Source organism: Parasteatoda tepidariorum, chromosome 1 (genome assembly GCF_043381705.1).
Source record: "Parasteatoda tepidariorum isolate YZ-2023 chromosome 1, CAS_Ptep_4.0, whole genome shotgun sequence".
NCBI lineage: Eukaryota > Metazoa > Arthropoda > Arachnida > Araneae > Theridiidae > Parasteatoda > Parasteatoda tepidariorum.
In genome coordinates this window covers 48133835-48154059 of record NC_092204.1, presented here as the reverse complement: position 1 = coordinate 48154059, position 20225 = coordinate 48133835, and the positions used below count along the sequence as shown (strand labels likewise).

The 20225-nt window shown below is 29.4% G+C and overlaps 1 long non-coding RNA gene across 1 annotated transcript; it reads left to right on the top strand.

Moving 5' to 3' along the window:
- Window positions 1–851: 851 nt before the first annotated feature.
- LOC122269625 (uncharacterized) lies at window positions 852–19545 on the top strand. Its single transcript, XR_006225294.2, has 3 exons — window positions 852–1088; window positions 13219–13348; window positions 18257–19545. It is a non-coding gene; the product is annotated as an uncharacterized lncRNA (long non-coding RNA).
- The last annotated feature ends 680 nt before the right edge of the window (window positions 19546–20225 follow it).

The following is a 20225-nucleotide window of genomic DNA, read 5'->3' as shown; positions in this document are numbered from 1 at the left end:
AAGCGCCTTGGTTAAGACTTTGGTAAAATTCATGAAAAAATACGGTTTTGCAATGCTCCAATAAAATTCGGTAAATAAAGTAAAATTTGGTATTTTCATCATAATACCTTTGCGTATGGCATAGAAACTATTTATTTGGTTAAACTTACTTTTCAGTTTTGCATTTTTTACTAAATGTACAATAATTAGAACTATAATTTTAGAACCCAGAATTTCCGGTAAACTGTTATAAAATGAACATAATATTGTCAAATGAAAGGTTTAAATAGCATCTATTTTGGATTTTTTTAACCAGAAATATGATTTTTTTTCTTGCTTAGAAAGTCATCACTATAGAATATGGAAATTTTAAAAGAATTTTTTCTCCGTGTAAATACCGCTTTCTAACTTTTACATGATATAATATATGTATTATGAATTATACACAGTTCTACAAAATACAAAGGGTTTGGAAACAAGTTAGAATAAAGTAAAACAGTAGGAAATAATAACAGTTTCTTCTTTTTTTTTTACGAAAAATTTTATAGCACTTTCTTGAACTTGCACTTGTTTTTCTTGCTTTTCTGAGATTTTCTTGAAGGAACTAAAATTCATTTTATAGTTTCTGGACATGAACTTATTTTCTTCATATCTCAGTTAAATAAAAACTAATATCAAAATTTAAATTTGCAAGCAATACCTTAAAATATATAGTGCAGTTTTTGGATGAAATTTGATTAGCTTTACAAAAAGTGATTTTTCTAAAGTTATCACTAAAAAAAAAAAAAAAATCATGAAGACTGTACAAAAAACAGAACTTATATGACTAATCTATTTAATATATTTTTGTTAGTCATGTATAGTAAGAAAATTATAATCCACCCTGTTGCCTATGGGTTTTAAAATTTCATTTTTGAGGAAAATTATATTCATGTTACAGATATCAATGCTGAAAATTTTATTTTAGAAGACAATGATTAGGAAAGTCCAAGACAAAAGTAGTTTCACTCTTTTTGCTTACGACCTTTGTGCCGCTTTCGAATCTGATTCGTTGCTGCTGAACACATGGGTAAATTACCGACATTTTGTTGACTGACTTGAACGACGAAGTAAGATTGCGACCAATCTGTTATTTTTATTTTTGCTTCTCTTTTACCTTTTATTGTTTCATATTTTTGCATTTATAATGACTGGTTGTTGGACATTTGGATGTTCAAATAAAACAAATTTAGGCTTCAAATTATATCGTTTACCTGGAGATCGGAATAAAAAAAGACAGAAAATATGGCTGCATAGAATCAGCAAATACAAATGGAATCCAAGCGACAACGGCAGATTGTAAAATACAAGTTTGAATTTAATTTACTTATTTATTTGTTACAAATTTAAAAATAAATTTTAATAGCATTTAAATATTTGAGTGTTTTGTTGCCAGAAATAAAAGTAAACTAGCGTAACATTATAAATAACTCTCAAATAAATAAGTTTAAAATGTCTATGATTTTATAAGATGATCTAATTCCTATTAAAACTCTTTCCTCAGTTTTTATAATTTTAAATATTTCATACATTATAGTACAATTTTGCGCCAGTTCAAAATAAATTTTTATATTTAATATTCAGAATTTTAATAAGAATTCTCAAAGAAATAATTATTAATGCTTGAACAAATCAGAACTCATCTATTTTGTTAATAAATTGAATAAAGCTTCCATTAACTAATTATTGACTATTTTATCACTTGCCTTAACTTTAAAGTATCTAAAAAACTGATATTATTTTAGTTTTATCTAACTATATTTAACCTTTTAAACCTCATAAAAAATTAACTGCAAAAAATTTCAAAGAGTTCAGAAAAAGAAAAAAATTATAGCATGAAAGACAAAATGAGAAAGCTTTAACTTATAGATAAGGGAATTTTTTTTTCTTGAATGAAATAAAAACAAAATACATAATTTTAAAATGAAAGAAAAAGAATTAATCGAAAAAATAGTTAATATTTAAGTTATCGTAAAGAATATGATAATATTAATCAATAAAAAACCGCGTTTAAGAATAGAAGCTCATCATTTCTAAATTGAAAGTTGCAGTTACAAAGATGGTGGCATGATACGGCATGATCTAAGCATCCAGGGCTTTATTAATAACTTAATACTACCCTTAGTATAAGGTTATTTCTAATTATTAAACTGAATGCATGCTTTTAAGTTCTTTTTTAAAACAATGTATATATTAACTAATAAACGTTTATGCTAAGCCTTATACAGGTCACAGATTGTGCATCGTTGCATTGATAATAACGGCTACGCTAAGCATTGTAAAAAATTATTCAAAAAAAAAATTTTAAAACCTTTTTTTTTTGGTATTGATGAGTGATTTTAAAATTCTGTTCCTCATTATTATTGTACCGAAATGAAATTAAAATTATCCACTTTATAGGTAATCTATATTATGGAGTTGGTTGATGTCCTTGCTTTCCATTAATTCATTTTAAGGGAGTCAGTGTAACAAAATTATTTTAATATTTTAATTAAAAATACAATATGTATACAGTACAGAACCCGGTATCCGGAAATCAGAAAACCGGAAAGCCAAAAAACCGGAAAACCAAAAACCCGGAACAAAATTCGATAAGTTTACCTGCCATTTAAAAAAAAAAAAATTTTTTTCCTCATGAGTTTTTAGGATTTTTCTTTCTTTTTTGAAAGATTTTTACCTTACCATCATTTTGGAAATAATCATTAGTGCAATACTTCATCGTTTTTTATTATTTTTAAGATTATTTACAAAAAAAAATTTTTTTATTTGAGTTTAAACAATAAAAAAACGGCATTTTGTAGCGATTCAGAAAACCGGAAAAATCAGTTAACCGGAATAGTGATGGTCCCGATCGTTCCGGATAATCGGTTCCCTACTGTAATTCGTTTTTAACGAAGCCGTTTACTGGTATATGCTCCGAGTGAATATTTCGTCAAAGTGAAGAAATAACTTTCGCATACTTATCTTTATAATATTGCTTATTTCAAATAAATGATAATATTACTTATTTCAAATTACTAAAATCTTAACGAACAAAAAAAATGATATTCATTTATTTTATTTAAACTAAAACAAATAGCAATTACTAACTAAGCAATCCTAAATGAAAACATTTTATCATTACAACCTTCACAATGAAGTATATATACATTTTAATTATATATAGAATATAAATTTTAACTTTGAAACTCTTGAAAATAACTTTTTAACTTTTCAAAAATCATATTAATTGAGAAAATCTAAGAAAGGTATTAAAATGTTAGAATTATAATTTGAATTTAATTCATCGTTAGCTTATAATTAATAATGTCTTGTGTAAAAATATAGGTTTCAAAACTCTTACTTACTGGGAAATAAATTAAAAGAATAATTTATATAACCTGTGCTTTAAAGTGTTATTGTTGCTAAAGACCATGTACTAAAAAAATTCAATTTCAAAAGTCAAATTGAATATGGATTAAAATAAAAATTATATTTATATAACTTATACCTCATAATTTATTTTATTACTAAAAATCTTAAATAAAAAAAATTCAAATTTCAAACTGAATGGAAAAAAAATTAAGAATAAAATTTTTATAATTTATATCTTATACTTTTATCATTACTAAAATTGTGCACAATATTTCCAAATCAAACTGACCTAGATATAATTCTGTATTTTATTATTCAAATAATATATCAAGCATTAAAAATCTGATCCAAATCTACTTTCACTCGAATAAAATTTTAAGAAAGCGGCATTTTGAGTGGAAGAAGAAAGCATACGTCAACGGTAAAATGTCGTTTCTAAGACAGTTATTTTGAAAGTCTTGACATCTTTAGGATTTGTGAAAGGAATACCAATTAGTGGACTTGTGGGAGTAGGCTATGCGTGACACCAGAATTCTTAAATATTGCAATGCAGTACCCATGAATGTCGGCCGCTTTTCCTTTTCGCTAACTTTATGTTTGTTTTCTAATTATTTTCGCTTGTTAAAAGGTGAGAGGTCTAGCATATTTAGTACCTTGCTTCCTATACCTAATGGTGAAAGAAGTTTTAAGATTCGGGCTGCTTTTAAATTATAGTTTAATGTTATATTTTCTTTAAAAAAAATCAAGGTAATAAAAAATACCTATATATAATTATTTCTTGCCTTTTTTTTCTGAATGTAATTACATAGGTTAGGTTGCATCTACAGAGATCATTAAAAATAGATGTTACTTTGTTTATAAAAACATAGTAAAAATATTTTTTATTATTTGTATCATTATAAGATTATATTAAAAATATATTTTTTTACACAAAACTTTATTATCATAACTTATTCATTCAGAGATGCCAACTTGTTTCGCACAGCGAATAAATATTTTCTTAATTCATGATTAATAAATTTAATTTCTAGGGTTTTTATTCATCACTATTTTTCTAAATATTTTAAATACTAATGGGAAACGAAGCTTCGTTATTTTTATGCAGCATTGTGCCTTTTAAAAAGTAGGCAAAATTAACTTAGTAATTTTTATGTTAGGATAATTATACTTAATTTTGAAATATCGCATTTACCATCGTAAAGGAATGCGCCCAGAAGAGAACCTTTACGTTTTCCTATTAAAAAACTCCTCTATTTTATTTTATTTTATTTTATAATTATTCTTTGGTTATATACATATATATACCTTCTTGCGGTTCGTTTCTAACTTCACCTGATAGATAGATAAATAGAAAAACGTCGGTGAGAATTAATTTCTCGAACTCTTTTCTCTTGAAAAAAGATAATATTTTTTACTGTATTTCACGCACGGAGAAAAAATTCTTTTAAAATTACCTTATTGATTGGTAATGACATTTACAGTAATAAAAAAGAAGACTTCCTGGTTGATAAAACTAAATTATACTTAACTTAAACCCCTTATTTAATAATGTTACCGTTCATATGGTAACGATTTACTAGAAATTATAGTTTTCGAAATTTTAGTTCTTATTAAAACAATTTTTTGAAAAAAAATTATAACTGAAAAGTAAAATTACCAAACTTTTACCAGATTTACCAAATTTATCACACATCATAAAACACTATTTTACTGTTAATTTAACCAAAATCTTTACCAAAGCACTTGTGTAAAAATTACTGAACTTTTGGTGTTCCCATAGAGCTGGAAACACGGTAAATTTTACCATATTCTGGTAGTTGTCTTTTCAGTATATTCTTATTTATTTATTTGACCCTATCAGTCTTAATTATAATTTCTTGTGCTCTGTTTTTAATATTTTAATTCCGACATAGAGGCGGAATTCACCTTATATCAATATAGTTGAGTGCAGCTCCTTTTGATATTTTATTTTTTATTTCGATTTTTAACGTGGTTGAGTTATGGGTAAAATCTTTTTCTATGTATTATTTTATACTGATCATGTATATGCTTTGATTTCATGAAAAAAAATATTCACAACTCAACTCTACTTCACCCATTTACAGAAAAAAATACCGAAGAATCAGTCGATATTGATGTGTCAAAACTACAGTGTATTTCAAGATTTATACAAGGATTTACTTTTTTGGAAAGAAACGCCTCGCTTAAACGTGTGTCAAAACAACATTTTTTAGACAGATGTTATTCACCTTCCATAAATCTCGACATACTACCATACAGACATATATGCACACAAAGTAATCTCAACTCATATCTTCTTGCAAACCCACCCGTTGACTCAAAGCATCAATTCAATCCTTAGAACTGTTGATTCATGAAATGAAACTTTTTCAACTCGTCGCAAACCTGCACATTTCCGTGATATTATAAGAATTTTTTCGTTTACTAAGGAGTATAACGTCGCAGTTTTTCAGAGAATTGCCATACTTCTTTTTTTCCCATCTTCTATCTGTCGTATATTCGTATTTCTAATCTTACAAGTATCATATATAAGCTAAAGCCTGAAGGGTAAAAATGTAGCCTCTTTTACGTGAACGAGCTATAGTCGTTTTTTTTCCCTCCTACAAACTGCCATGTGAAGCATGCTATGATGAGGTTCCGTTTTTGAGGTTTACCAGAAAATGAAGTTCCCAGTTTTTTTTGGGTTTTTTTTTTTTCAAATGAAAAGAAAGTATCAAAAAATTCCTTGAGATAGTAATCTATTTTGATATTCAGACTTGTGATTTAACATTGGATTGAAGTCTTGTAAGTTATAATATATATTTAGAATAAAGAAACCAGAATCTTTTGTTTTGCACATGTTGTGCCAGGCACAGGCAAAAACAAAACTGTTAAAAATTTATTAAAAAAATTCGAAATCAATAGATATTTAAATAAAGATATTATTAAAAATTTAATTTTATTATATTTAATTATATTTACTTAAATGTAGCGCTTAAATTCAACACATAGCGTGCACATTGTTATTTACACACTTACGCATTAACGGAGAAAAACAGTTTGTTAAAATTACCGTACAGCATGATAATAACATTTCTGGCAGAAATACAATATAGTTCTGGTTAATAAAACCAATCAACCTATGGTAAATTTTAGGTTGATATGGTAATGGGTTACTGGAAATTCTGGTTTTCTTACATAGTTCTTATTAAAATACTTTTAGAAAGCAATTGAAAACTGAACAGTAAATTTAACCAATAACTGGTTTTTATGTCATTCTTTAAGGTATCACGCTGAAATTATCAAATTTTACCACGATATGTTTTATTGCAAATTATAGAAGCATATTTTTATTAATTTTATCAAAATCACTGCTAAAGTGCTTCGATAAGAGATTATGAGCTTTTGTTGTTCCCATAGAGCCAGAAACATGATAAATTTTCCCATGATCTAGTTCCTAAGAAAACATTTTTTTCTCAGTGCATAGATACTGGCTTATTTGATTATTTTGCTTATACTTGGCTGCTCTATGTGTTTGGTATTCAAGGAAAATATATTTTGATTTCTTATTCAAATAACATTTTTTGATTTTCCTATTTCAATCAAATTTAATTATATCGTTGTTTACATATACATTTATTATAAAAAATTCATGAGTAAACGAGATTTTCAGAAGCTACAATCAATTCGTGAAGAATGTTTAGTTGTCGTTGAGTATTTTTATGTATCGCATTTTTAAACATAACAAAATTGCCTTAAATAATTTCAACACAAAATGATATAAAAAGCAAAATGATATAAGCAATCTTTGATGCAAAGCGAAAGTTAGAAAACGTATTTTTTATCCAGCAGACAGGTAACAACTTCATAATTTTAAAAGAGCATTTAAAAAGGCAATAGTACTAGCAAAAAAAAGTTAATCAAAAGTTTTTCAAATAATATTGCAATAATAATTTGCAAATATATATTGCAAATAATATTGCACGTAATGATATTTTAAAATTTTAGAACAAGTAAGAATATTTTTTCTGAACTTAATACAATTTATGTTTAATATTTTGAATATTTTAATGCATTATATTTTCAATAATTTACCTACTTGATATTTGCGTTTCTTAGGAATATATTCAAATAAATATTTTAAAGTAATTTCGTCCATAATAGCATCTTCTAATTTATAATAACACTATAATTAATTTTTATTACTGAATCATTAAAACTATCCTGCCTCCTAATAAATTTACTCGTTAATTTCTAAAGTTTTGTTTTTTTATTTCATTATAAACTTCAGAACTGATACCGAGAAAAAATTTTAATTTATGATCTGTCAGTTAATCCAGAAAATAATTATCGCTATAAAATAACTACTAAAATATCGTATTAAATCGCCTGTTATATTTAATGAATTTAAATTTCTTACATTTCTGCAATAAATTCCCTTCTAATCTAACAAAGCAGAGTAAAAAAATATTCTGCCCTTAAGAAGTAGAACTTCAACTTCAAAAATGGCACTTAGCTTCTAACTTAATATTTTAATAAATATTTTCCGGAAGAGAGCAGAAGTTATTTCCTAAATTGCTTAGGATTATGACGATGAAACATTTGTGTGCTTTTTTGCCCTTTTCCTGTCTTTTAGCTTTTATCTCCATTTATCCAGGTTATAGATTAAGAGTATTAATTACAAGGATGGTCGAATGGACAAATCTTGAATTAGGGATCTTTCAACTGGTCCTTTATGAAAGTCATAAAACACGAGATCTGCTGTGCCATAACCATCAACAGGGGTTCGGCGCTTGTAAAATGTGCGGCCATCGTTGAGGATTAGAAGCGGGAAATATGGCCGGAACGAGGTCCTATCTGGGGCGTTGCAGGGGCGCATTAGTGATCAGGAAAGGGCGCAAAACTCTGCGACGGACGACACGCCAGAGCACCATCTGTCAAAGTCGGAGTGTCCCTAAGGGCGGGATGACACTGCAGTGCATGATTTTGTGCTAGAAGAGGGACCATATCATGATTACGCATCGAATCTTCGATTTTTTGTTTATAACATTGGAAAATAAACTGAATGTTTGTTCTCGATTTTATCGTGTTTGTATGTTAGTTATCGAAAACGACTTAAGTGCAGAGGGTGTTTGATCAAAATAAATAATGACTCGAAAAATTGATTAAAAAACACATCGAAAATAAAGTCAAAGGCATTCCAAAAACGAGGAAGAAAATCTAATATCTAATTTTAATTAATATTTTTTTATATGTAAGTAAAATAGCGAATTTAGAAAGCATTTTCAGAATAGAACTGATGAACAGGGATATAAAATACATAAACAGATTAACTTTTGCCCTAATAACAATATTCTTTAATTTATGGCGAAATTGATTTGGGGGATTGAGATTAAATTTCATAATTAAATTCTGTAGATGATATTATAATAGTTTACAAAATCAGACACAAAAAGGTACTTCATCAGAACAAAAAAAAGCAAAAAACAAATCTACTCTTAGACTGGTTTAGATTTTTGACCCACAAAATTGAGGCGAGACGCTTTTTGAAAAATATGGCGTAATAGCTTAGCTAATGTTTGTTCTATTCACTCTCGTTAATGTTAATTTTATCTCTGGAAATAATAGAACTAACTCGTTAAATTTTGCACAACATTATTAAACTCATTTATCCCTTAAAAAATAGATACAAAAATAATTTTTATTATTTTCTTAATCAACAAAAAAAAATTTTTAATTCGTGAGATATTCAAATTTTAACTTTCTCCTAGATTGTATAATTTTTTAAGGCAAAATATAAAATTTAAGAATATTTAATATTCCATAAAATTCTAATGTTGAGTTTTATAATAAATATTTATTAAAGAAATTGATGCTGAATTATCTTTGGCTAAATAAGTCCAATGATTGTGTACAAAAAGTTATTTTATTCGCATAAATTGCTTAAGAAATATGGCAAAATGATCAAATAATGAAATTATTACTGAGGCCGGGATTTTTTACCACTCTGTAGAATCATATTTTCCGATATATATAATCATATACCCCCATATTTTGTGGGTTAAAAACTTAAGTCCTTCGATAAAAATTATGTTTATTCAGAGAAAGTACGGCTATCTAGTCTGATTTAATAATTTAAAATATTGTCCGTAAAATTTTTTACCCACCAAATTATTAAAATTGCATATAGGTATGTAAAAACCAGATAATTAGATAAGCCTAGACCACTTAACTATACTAAATTATTCAGCGCACTGTGCATTTAATTGATTCCAGTGATTCATGTGTGGAATACATTTACAATGGTACTGTCTTTCTTTCTTTAAATAAATAATTGCCAATAAAAATATCGAAAAATCATATGAAAATCTTCATATAAAATATATATGGAAATAATTGTATTATACATACCGTGCAACTTTTCTTAAAAATACACTTTAATTTAAATTTAATTACTCTCTTTGAACTTAAGACGTTTAGTACGCAAATAAGTATTGCTGTTATTGTAAATTAATGTTTTCATTCTATTTTATTTGTGTGTGAAGCGAAATGGTTGATTCGTAAGTTTTTACTACCACGGAACTATTCGACCGATTTCGCTCAAATTTTTTATTTTGTCATTGAAATTTGTGTTCTTTAAAATGATGTAAAGTAGTGTATATCTTATGATTCAAAATTTTTTCGTCTCTTATTAGTAAGCCCGGTGTCTGAGTGGTAACGCTTCGCTCTCTCCTGCCACAGGTCCTGGGTTCGATCCTCGGGCCGGGCAAGGTTGACTCAGCCTTTCATTCCTTCAGTGGGTCGATAAATGTGTACCAAGCACGCTTGGGAACTAAACACTGGGGGTTCCGCGTTCGGCTGACCACCTAACCGGAACATCTGCTCCTGCACCCCAGAGCCCAAGGTCAAGAAAACTGAGATGGGCACAGTAGGCCTTGGCCCTCTATGGGCTGTCGTACCACTGAGTTTAGTACTAAATAAAATAATATATATTTACTAAAAGTTATATTTTGTATGAAATTATCTCCTGAAAAATGAATTTCGTAATTGCGTGCAAAAATGTTTTAACACTAGTGGAGAGATAGAGCGAAATACACAAAAAGTAATATTAACATTAAGGAGTTCAAATTTTTGAGCTCTCTCTTGAACAATCTATTGGGACCATATTTCCAAAACTGCGGCTATTTCCTGTATTTCGGGGTACAGAAATCCGAATTTATCAGAAAAAGCTATACTTATTCTGAAAAAGTACGTTTTTGTGTCTGATTTCGTAACTAAAAATATCGTCTACACTAGTTAATTAGCATATTTGAGATCAACCCCATCGATTGAATCCTAAAGAGTGAAGTTTCTATCATTAGCTCAAAAGCTATTCATGGTAGCATGTTTTTAATTTTTCAAACTATACATAATGTTACGATGTTTTCAAATTATCTATAAAAAGAGCTTGTTTATGTCTATATGAATTTGTTTGTTTAGAAAACAAAGCTATAAATAAACAATCAATAAAACATAACAATCTAGGTTTTAGAAATAAGAAACTAATTTGAAAAGCCATTTATATCTCCTAAGCAATTTTATTTACCTATGTAATCATATTCAGAAGAAGAATAAAAATTAAATTCCATTTCACGGAAAGAGATAATTCATAATTTTAAATATCTGTAATTAGTGCTTCAAAATGGACGTTTGTATTTTTTATTTTTTTCGTTATTAAAAGGATAAATTGACAGAGAGAATTCCTGAATAACATAAAATAATGTATTTTTCTCGTAGATTTGCACGTTGAAAGTTCGGAGTATAATTAGCATTTGTCTTTGTTTTTATCATCATTTCGATTTTGTAATTAAAGCTGAGGTAAAACGCGTGTTTCTGAGCACATTGTATATTTCATTCGAATGTTCTTTGTACAAAAATAATAATAATTAAAAAGCAGAAATAAATTTTCAATTTCATATATATTTTTAGGGATACATTTTTTATATTAAGTAAGGAAAATTTTAAATGATCTTTAAAGTAGGGTTAAAAGTTACACCCATAGTTAGGATTGTTTAAGTCTAAAATGTGTGTTTAAAATTTAGAATTAGTTACTATACCGGTTTTAAAGCTTAAATCATAGTTGTCAGATACTACAGTGAGTTTGATTTACTCTTAACTGGCAATTTTGTAATTTTTTACCCCCAACAATGTATATTTATATATATATATTGCAATTTTGAACCTAATCCAGAAGAGAAGGGAACTCCTGGATCAAGTATTGAGAGAAATTTGACGCCTTGATGGGTTTCTTGATGGAACTAATAAACATTTGTGTTACATGGAGAGGAAAAATCACGAAAAACCTCTACGGTTAGCCTGACGGGAAGGGGACTCTAACCCATGATCCTTCTACTGCTGAGGATATTTTACGTCAGAACTGTGGTCGGTGACCACCACAAAATAAGATATTTTTAAACCATGTTGGCTTAGGGAATAGAGCCCTTACCTCCCAAGAAGGTGAAGGTTCGAATCTTAGAGTTGGATGGTCGATACATATTCTGTTCCCGGCTTGCATCGGCAACAGTGCTGACATAAAACAAATCTTCAGTGCTAGATAGAGCATGGGTTAGAATTCCCTTACTGTTGGGCCAACCGTGGTAGGTTTTCGTAATTTTCCTCTCTGTGTATCGCAAATGCGAGGTAGTTCCAGTAAAAAAACTTTTACGAAGGGTAGTTTGCCCTGATGCTCCATCCAGGAGATCGTAGCCTTGTCTTCTGGATTAGGTTAAAAAAACAAGGCTACGAGGATGAACATTGATAGTCGTAAACTCAGAATTAGGTCGGTTGTTCAACACCAGTTATAAAATAAAATATAAAAGTATTAACTTTCTTGCTCAGATGCAGCATTATTTTAATCACCACTCATTTCGTGGATAACTATCCGCCTATTGTCAGGAAAAACGTTGAAGCCGGACTCTCTCATGGATAGCACGTTGCTCCAATCATCACTTCTGAGATGATCACTTCTTTTACGATGTGGATGTCTGTATTCATTGAATGCATTTGCATGCAGAACGGTTGTTCCCTGCATAGTGAACATGAACTATACGTCTCCCAGTAAGAAAATGGAATGGAATTGGTTCGGAATTGAAACTCTGGAATCAGTAGCCCTCTGAATGCAATAAAGTGGCATTCCACCTTGTTTCTTTCGTTCTCAGTGCGTAATACCGATCCTCATTTTGTGTTGGCATCATTCGTCCGATCGTCATTTTGTATTGCTGAGCGATGTCTCTCTTGATTAGTTTATCTCAGTAATATTTTTCTGAGACATCCACATCGTATTTACTGCTACCGGAATGACAACTGTCTTTAAAGATGTTACATTCGATTTCATGTAAACTGTTTTTAATTTGTTTCTAAATAATAAATGCTACAGGTTGATATGCGTTTTTCTTCTGATCACGTCGTGTTCTTTGCAAAGAAATAATTTGCATTCTAACAATTTCGCAAGCATATTGTAATTTTCATTTCAAACTTTTTTTCTTTTTCATTTATTTAAACAACGTGTTGCTGACGAAGTTATTTCACGTAGAATTCACAACGTAATTTTTATTCTTCAACAGTGTATTTAAACTGAAAAAACTATAAAAATGTGTATAATATCCCCCCGAATACAATGTTGAACAACCCTAAAAGTTGTGTAAAGGAACACTTTTTTCAAGCTAACACCAAACCAAGCTTTCATATCAATTTAAAGGTTATATGAAATTTGTAAATACCAAACATTCAAAAAGGTTTACTTCAAGCTGACTCGCCTTTACACCATACGTTTCCTTCCTATATTTTCATAGATATTTTTCTCCATAGGCACTTCCGATGTGGGCACGTTTTTATTTCGTCTGCAATTGTTTGCAATCGATTAAGAGTTGGCGAGTATTTGCTGTTATCCTCTTAGCTGCTCTTCCTCTGCAGAAACTAAATTTCGCAGTTAAAATATGTATGTATACTTTCAGTTGTGTAATAAGGATATTTATATTATAAATTTCAAGTCTCTGTAAACTGTATTAAATAATTTAAATAATGTATAATTTATATTCATATAAATAATGCATAATTCTACACGTATGTATCATTTACAAACTCATTTTATTTTAAGAGTAAGTGCAGGTATGCAACCTAAATCCCTGATTCTTACTTTATACTGTTTCTTAAAAAAGAAATTTACTTATTTTTGTATATAATATCTTAATGTAACTAAACATTAAACGCGTTGTTATCTGCTTTACACCAAGTAGTGTAAAAAATTCCTGGAATTCCCAGCACCAGAAATTGTCGTTGAATTTTGGTGTCAAGTACCTCTCAAGTAACACCTCTTTGGTCACGAGTAGTTGCTACCATTTTTGATGTTCAGATATACGAATTATGGTGTCAAGAACCTCTCAAGTAACATCTCTTTGGTCACAAGTAGTTGCTACATTTTTGATGTTCAGATATACAAATTATGGTGTCAAGTACCTCTCAAGTAACACCTCTTTGGTCAAAAGTAGTTGCTACATTCTTGATGTTCAGATATACAAATTATGGTGTCAAGTACCTCTCAAGTAACACCTCTTTGGTCACAGTTGCTACCATTTTTGATGTTCAGATATACAAATTATGGTGTCAAGTACCTCTCAAGTAACACCTCTTTGGTGTCAAGTAGTTGCTATCATTTTTGGTGTATAGATACATGAAATTTTTTTACAGCGTATATTTGATTATAATACTACCTTTTAAATTAAAATAATAGGCTTGTGCATTTTTGATATTGGTTTAAAAAGTTATTTTAAGGTTAAATTAATGAATAAAGTATATTAGCTTTATAAAGGATAAACGAAATAATTTGTTCCATTTTAACCTTAAAATGATTTTTGTTTAAATTTCTTAAAATATTTTAAGCAGTATATAACTACTTCAACAGTAAAAAACAACAGTCTTGATTAAAAAATAATATTACAAGAATTTCCTTCTCAGATAAAGAATTTAAGAATATACTCGACCCCGAAATAAGATCTTTTAATGTGACAAATTGTCGATCGAAACTCTAGTCGCAAAACACCCTCAAACTATAAAACTGCATACTTTATGATCTAGCTATTAATATCTTTTCATCAGAAGCCGCATTTCTTTTCCAAAAGGCGGTATTTGTCTTGCAGCAGCTGGTATCATCACGATAGCGCCCCCTTGCCGTGAGCGCTCTAATAAAAGATAAGGTGCATTTATGCCCATAAGTTGACAGTGGCTATAATATCCATGTGTGGTAATTGAGATTCAAGCGTTTCGTTCCATTCGCTTAACGTAGATTCACATGAGTATAAATGGAAATTCGCGACTGTTTCGCTGGCTGCTGGACAGAACATCTGGTACTATGGTGTGAAACCAAATTGTAATTTAGTTAATTGGTTGAAAAACTTAGGTTGTGATATGGATCATTAGCTGGATTAAATGAGGCAAATTTCTCACGACCATGGTTGGACTATGGAAAACACAGATGGCTCATTGTTTTTTGATTGATTTTTTACTTTTTTATATAAATGCGTGTGTTAACAAAGGGATTGTTTTTGAACCATAATGCAAGCTTGGAAAAATGCAACTCATTTATGAAAATTATTGGTTCTTTGAGAAAAGAAACAAGACAAAATTTCTTTCTTACAAAAAAGAGAAGAAAAGAAAAATCATAATGTTCGTTTAAAGAATCTGTAATGACGTCTATCAAACTAATGTGTTTTTCGTTGAAAAGGGATTTTTTTCCTTTTAATTAAAAGTATTTTCTGTCGAAAAATAAATGTATCTGTAATAAAAAATTTTCAGCGTTAATAAACCATAAAAAATTACTAAATTTTTCTTTAAATTATTTTAGTTTAATATGTCACGTTTTCTTAAAACATGTACTGGGTCTTAAATTTTTGCAATGTCCGGGTAACTGATAAGAAATAAATCCCTTGATCGACCGGTTCCGGGTAACTGATAAGTAAATCTTTTGATTGACCGGTTCCGGGTAACTGATAAGAAATAAATCTTTTGATCGACCTTTTCCGGGTAACTGATAAGAAATATATCTTTTGATTGACAGGTTCCGGGTAAATGATTAGAAATAAATCCTTTGATCGACCGGTTCCGGGTAACTGATAAGAAATAAATATTTTGATCGACCAGTTCCGGGTAACCAGCAAAAAGTTTTATCTACTACCCGGTCGGTTCCGAGTACCCGGTAAATTTTGGATTTATTACCAGGCTGATTCCAGGTACCTGGACGGATATTATAACATTTGCGCAAAACAATATAAAAAGCATTTAATTGTTTTACACGATATTGTTCTTATGAAATTAATGGCATGCCTAAATAAATATAAACGCGCTTTTATTTAATTTTTTGTTTACTTTTCATTTTCTTCAGCGAAATTTAAAAAAAAAGTTCGAAATTTTAAATAATTCTTCAGATGCAAAATGATTAATGTAAAACTTAGCTGTAAAGTTGAGACCTCTTTTTAACTTTATATTTAAATAGTCATTTTTTATTTTACTGAACCAAATTCTCTATACTATTTATTATAGCTTTTGCAAAACGCGGGATATTTAAAACATATTTTAATAAAGTGAGTGTTATGATTACATCTCTATATCCTTGTAATTTTTCACCTCCAAAATATAGAGTAACTCCTTGATCAAGCAACAAACAAGTGGCAAGGTTTGTCAGGCGAAATTTGCGCATATGTGCGTTACACGGAGAAAAAACTACGAAAACCTCCTATATTTAGCCCGATTGTAAGAGATTATTATGGTAATTGTTTTTAATTTATAACCGTCGTTGAACAGTCGATCTTATTTTGAGTCTACGACAACCAATCCTCAACTCCGTATCCTTGTAGTTTCTAACACATTCCAGAAGAATATTTTGGTTTCAAAATACGCAGTTATTTTAGCTTTACGTAAGAATATTTTGTTAATATGTTAATCATAGCGTAATGGGTAATTTCCTGGATTTGAATAATAACTTGAACTCGTCTGAACTTGAAAAAGAAAAGTTTTACCTACAAAAAAACAAATCGTGTGACTCAATAAGAGGAAATAAATGAGGAGTAATTTTACTCTTTAATGAAACTTATAACAATTCAAATAGGAAATGATTCTGATCGATCTTTATTGTTTTTTTTCTAATTTTATTTTTCAAAATTTCACTGTAAATGTTAGGATTTGTACCTTTATATCAGCAATTATGCAATCTCTCTCTCGCTCTTTTCTACCTTTGAAGACATTTAATTAAAAGCTAATAAAATAAAAAAAAATAATGATTTCGTGAGGAAAAAATAAATTTTCTACAACAATCAATAAATATTATTTAAAGCAAAAAAGCTGAAATTTCACGAAAAAGTGCTTAAATTCACTGTAACGTTCGAACAAAAAGGAATTTTGAAAAAATGACTCTCGTTAAAATTATCATACAAAATATTCCCATCAGCTCTGTAGGTACCTTTCAGCTGGCAGTGGATAGACCAAAATGGTTACTTTTTACTACAAGCTTAACAGCTAATAATTCTCAAGCTAATTTTTGAATCGTAATTTTTTTTTATTCCATTCCCTGTACATTTTTCTACAAATCTTCGGAATTTCTGATGTATTTTGAGCAGCAAAGCAAAATGTAAAGTAAAGCAAAAAATGTGAGAAAAAAATTCACAAAAATTTTACTTAAAGAATACGAAATTTACAAAAATTTTAAAGATAGTACAAGGAGTTACAAATTCTTGTTAAAATTACTTGAACTCCTCAGCACATGCTCGAAAATTTCCCTACAACGATCAGTATTTTTCAAGTGGTAGAAAATAATTTTAATGTTACGCATAAAGCAAACGCTATACAAAACTTCTCCATTGTGGTAGTTTTTTTATCCCAACTTTAAAGACTGGTTGATTTGATTATTTCGATTATTATTCTATTTTGATTATTATCTCATGATTTTTATTATTTTTCTAAAATAAATAAGACTTAAAACTTCAGGCGATGAATCTTCATTAGAAAATAATCCTATAATATAACCTTATTTCTCAGCAATTTGTAATGAACATACTTAAATCAGAATCTAAACTTATTAACTGTTTTACAACCACTAAAGAGTAAGTTCATAATAAGCTCCGTGTAAAACTGTTTGAACTCAACATAATGATTTAAAATAATGAATACAAAATTGCAAGCCATTATAGGGAAATAATTTTTTGTATTTTTATTAATTTCATTTGTTCTCTTTCGCTAAAACAATTGAACGAGTTCTCATAGCAACCAAGAATTTAAAAGACGTTTAAAGAGAAAAAATGTCGATGAAGTTGTAAGGGTAAATATTTAACTTTTTTTTTGCGAAATTAGAGTTTAAATTTAAAGCAGTGATATTCCAATAAAATTATTACTAAGCAAAATGATTTTTGTTCACAGTTAATTTTTAACACACTCATAAATGGAGTTTTTTACGTGGGAAGTCGTATGCATAAACGTAAAAAGTCTGATACTATTCAGTCTAAACATTTTAAAGGAATAATTTTAGCTTTTAAGGAAAGAAAAACTGTTTCATGTTGAATAAAAATAAGAATAAATCAATTATGGAAATTGGTGAGCAGTGACAGACAGGAGGTTTCGACCCGTAGTGTATAATTATTACTGCCAAAAGGTATGGCTTTTCAATAAAAAATACCAAATATGGTTTTGTCATCTACAGTTTTGTTATGGCGAATCATTGTTTCACTACATTTACATTTCATTTTATGAATAGTTGGTTCAGATTTACTTCATGAATATCTAATAACTTTTGAACATTATATTATACTTAAAATGAGATTATATCCCCTTTGATCCACCCAATATTCTCGCTTTATTTCAGTAATCCACTGACCAGAACAACCAAGGCGTAAAGAGACGATCAAGCCACTATATCCTTTTGATATCCATTCTGGCAGTTCAACCATGAGGTCAGTTGACGGATCTAGCTTGGATGAGAAACACTCATTTGCATTTCATTCGGAGTAGTCCGTCCCATTCCTGTCCGTTCCGGCCCCTACACCTGGACAATAGCTTGACGGCGGCTAAAGGATAGCCTCATATTAGTCTCGTCTCTTCTCGGTACAGATTGGAGCTTAATAATGACTCGTGCAGATGGAGTAATTGTATCCGAAATAGAGAGTCAATGCTCCAGTGGACTTGATCCAAGAACCAAACCCCCCTTTTATTTCGGATCACAATAAAAGCATCTCATAAACCGAATTGTCATTAGATTGGATCGTCAAAATTACTTTGTAGTACATTGCAGTGTATCGGTAAAATTCTGTTCAGTGCTTATCGGAATGAAATTTTCAACGCTCATTGTTACTTTTAGGATTAGAGTTAATACTGCACTGCATGGCTGAATCACAGAATACATATTCTTTAAAAAAAAGTATCAAGCGCTAAATTAAAATATATCTGAATTTTAATGAACATAAAACGACATGAAACATGAGACGAGTTTATATTTCATGAATTAGCAGCTTATTCTTCCAATGTACTGAAATTATTAAGATTATGATAATATATTAAGTGTATAATAATAATAACTATGTATATGATTTAATGTAAATATAATTATATATATATATTAAAATTGAAGAGAAACAGTTATAATTGCCATATAATACCACCAATCGCTGAAACTGCTCCTGCACTGTCTGCATGGTAATTCCCCCTTGACGAAGCTGCCATGTATGTCAGTGCATCCACTTTAATTTATTTTTAATATTTTTTCTCTTTTTGTTAAAAAGGTTGCTATTTCCAGTTGTATTTTTCACAGTTGGCTGTCAAGTTGGTCCCTACCACCCACTTGTGGGCGTTTCAGCTTTCAGGATTTTTGCTCGATACTGAAGTACTTTATTTACCATTTTTTTTAAATTATTGCAGTGAATTGAAGAAATGGTAATTACAAGTTAAAATTAAAAAGAAAAGTTTAAGTAATTTTGAAAGCTTATTTATTCTGCCTCTAATCGAGTGAAGATGGATTTATTTAAATACAGCTAAATTTAGCAAAGATTGGATATAAAATATTTATTTATTAATTTTATAATAAGTAATGATTATAATATGAAGTAATTATTATGTACTTTAACTTACTGTAACTCTAATTAAAAATTTAAAAAGTAAGCTGATTTCTTTACTTTCTAAATCAACCGGCCAGGTGGCAGAGCTGTTCACGTACCTGACTGGGAAGTCAAAGGCCGTGGGTTGGAATCCCTCTCATTTCATGGATGTTTTTCTCTGTGTTTTGTCCTCTGTTGTGTGGGATGTATGAATGTAGTACACCCTATGAACGGGTATCTATGACAGTATGGCCTGGGCAATGTTGCTCGCCTCCGTGATTCTGGTCATAAGGTGCTCATCATCGCAAAATGAGCAACACTTCTGGTACCTTCCATGGCGAAGAACTATCAGTTCAGTGAAGGGTTTAAAAAATAATAGAATATTAATAACTTTATAAATCCCTATTTCAATAGGCGGATAGAAAGTTTAGGACAGTTACAGTGGCAAAAGAGGTGGGTACGTATAGAAAGACTAACAATATCAGTTGTATATTATGCTCGTTTTAAAGTTCAAACAAGTTTTATTGTAATGGCCGAATGTACACTTTTTAATGCCAAATTAGCAACAAAAAAATCTTTTAACTTAGTGTCAATGACACTTTTATGCACTGTCACGTTTTTGTGTGGAATTTACTGCGTTTTGCATAATGGCTTGGAAAGACAACCAGTATGCTTATATGCCTCAAACTCAGAACTTTCATATTAAGATCATTTAAATACTCAGTTTATTCACACTCTGAGAAT